This window comes from Photinus pyralis, unplaced genomic scaffold (genome assembly GCF_008802855.1).
Source record: "Photinus pyralis isolate 1611_PpyrPB1 unplaced genomic scaffold, Ppyr1.3 Ppyr1.4_LG4, whole genome shotgun sequence".
Classification (NCBI taxonomy): domain Eukaryota; kingdom Metazoa; phylum Arthropoda; class Insecta; order Coleoptera; family Lampyridae; genus Photinus; species Photinus pyralis.
The window spans coordinates 12,895,266-12,898,223 of record NW_022170511.1 but is presented as its reverse complement, the minus strand read 5'-3'; positions in this window follow the sequence as shown (position 1 = coordinate 12,898,223).

The following is a 2,958-nucleotide window of genomic DNA, read 5'->3' as shown; positions in this document are numbered from 1 at the left end:
AAGATAAAACTGCCGATAATCAAGATCCCCATCTTCAGGACTGGGTATGAGAATTGGACAGCATTTCATGACCTGTTTCAGAAATTAATTCACTCCAACGACGCGTTATCCAGCACAGAAAAAATGCACTATTTAAAAAGTCATGTGGATGGAGAAGCTGCCAGGTTGATTCAACATCTACACATCAGCGAGAGGAATTACGAAACAGCATGGGACATAATAACCAAGCGGTACCACAACACGAGACTAATTACATCAAAATTATTGGACAAAATACTCGACTTCCCGGTGAGCCATAAAGAAGATGCACATCAAGTGAGGATGCTTCACGATACAATACACGAGTGTCTGGAAGGGATCAACAACATCGGACATGATACAACCTCATGGGGTCCAATAATAACAAAACTTATTTCCAGAAAATGGAACACAGAAACTAACAGGATATCAGACTATGTTTCAGAAATTAATTCACTCCAACGACGCGTTATCCAGCACAGAAAAAATGCACTATTTAAAAAGTCATGTGGATGGAGAAGCTGCCAGGTTGATTCAACATCTACACATCAGCGAGAGGAATTACGAAACAGCATGGGACATAATAACCAAGCGGTACCACAACACGAGACTAATTACATCAAAATTACTGGACAAAATACTCGACTTCCCGGTGAGCCATAAAGAAGATGCACATCAAGTGAGGATGCTTCACGAAGGGATCAACAACATCGGACATGATACAACCTCATGGGGTCCAATAATAACAAAACTTATTTCCAGAAAATGGGACACAGAAACTAACAGGATATTCGAGCAGTCTCTCAAAAATCCAACCGAGACGCCGGCACTAGAGGAAGTGATGGAGTTCATGAAGTCAAGATTCCAATCTCTGGAGGCGTTAGCAATGAAGAGAGGAGATCAACCACCATCATCATACAAGCCTAACTGGGTCGGAAATAAGCAACCAAACTGCACATACTGTAAGGAACAACACCAAATCGAAATGTGCCCAAAATTCGGCAAACTATCCGTTGCCGAAAGAATCAAAATTGTAAAAGAGCAACAGTTATGCTTCAAGTGCATACGCCATAGCTGCAATACGAAATGTTACTCGCTTAAAAACTGTTCTACATGCAGGTACCCTCACCACTCGCTACTACACCAAACCTCAAGGACAGCTCCAGCCACAAGAGGAAGCCAAGCAATGTCCCACGCATCTACAGCAGCCAAAGAAATGGAAATCAAGAAAGAAGATCAACAAGTCCTCTTGGCAACAGCAATAGTACAGGCCCAAGACATCCTGGGACAACGCCATCTACTACGAGCACTGGTAGACCCAGGATCCCAAGCGTCATTCATCACCGAGCAAGCAGCTCAGCAACTGATGGTACCCAGGCAGAAAACAAGGGCAATGGTATCTGGATTGGGAGAAGGAAGTCCGACCAACGCAAGAGCAAAAGGGACGGTACATCTCCACCCTCGTCAGTCTAGCAAATACACACTGACAACAGACCTCATCGTGTTACCGAAAATAACTGGGATGTTACCAATGAAGTCAATGGAATTCGATTTGGAACCATGGCAGAACAAGATCCTAGCAGACCCAACCCTCAACATCACAGGTCCAATAGATGTGCTACTGAGAAAAAAGGCACACCAGTCGTCGGGATGGTTTCAACAATGGAAGAAGAAAGAAACCTGTCAAAATACTGGGAAATGGAGGAAGTCGAGGTGCCAAGCCGCTCCAAAGAAGAAGACATACAATGTGAGAACCATTATATGGCCACCACCACAAGAGGGCGAGATGGAAGGTATACAGTGAGGATACCATTTAAAGAAGCGCCTACCATGGTTAACAGTTCCCGTTCGCTAGCAGTAGCTCGACTGCACCAATTGGAAAAGAAGCTAGAAAAGGAGCATCGAGTACGCGAGCAGTACAAAGCGTTCCTTCAGGAGTACGTAGACCTGGGCCACATGAAACTAGTACCCCCCAAGGGAGAAGGAAGATACTACATTCCACATCAACCAGTCATCAAGGAAGCAAGTGCCACAACAAAGTTAAGAGTCGTGTTTGACGCGTCCGCAAACACACGTATCAACCAAGATACCAGGATGCCCGACCAAAAATTCCTTGAAGAGGAACCAGTCCTAAAGGCAGAAGACCACTTTGGGTCCATCATCAAAGAAGAAGCAGAATTACAAAACGATATACACAACACCATCTGGCGTACGGTTACGACTAAATCGGTCGCAACAAGCACCATAACTATACTTATCATCATCAGCACCATTGGGGTCATATTTGGACTCAAAAACATGGAAAACCAAACACAAGGAGGCAACTAGAAAAGAAGACCCAATGACGATGGAACCTTTGGACATCGTCGACACAGATCCATCGCCGAGTTGGCAGAATGTTTAATACCAAAAGATATTAAACAGAGAAACAAGGAAGCTGCGGCAAATACATCGCTGTCGCAATAGTATAATTAGAACTAGGTTACAGTTATTACATTATCATGAATTCATAAGGTAACAATTTATTAAGAGTTGTGAAACGCAAGCCAGCAATCTGGCCGCGAAATACTACAAAGGCATCAAGTTTCAATGGAAAATTAGGTACTATAATTGCATACGTAAAATGCAACGTATGCCAACTAATGCAATAAGAAATAAGGACACTATGTCAAACAAACACAAATACGTCATAATTAATTGTATATATAAACTGTAAATAATACTCAATAAATCACTATCGATTTGAATGTCGTTTAGTCGTTGGGGTTGCGAGGTCTCCAGTCATTCAATTTGTACAAGTGACGGTGTACAGCCTCATCTAGCAACCCTCCGTCAAGCAGTCTTCTATTATCCAGAAGATTGTTCAACGCTTATTATTCAGAAGGTTTATTTATGCGACACCAGCGAGCTTGCGAGTACCTACTGTTATTGTTATCATTT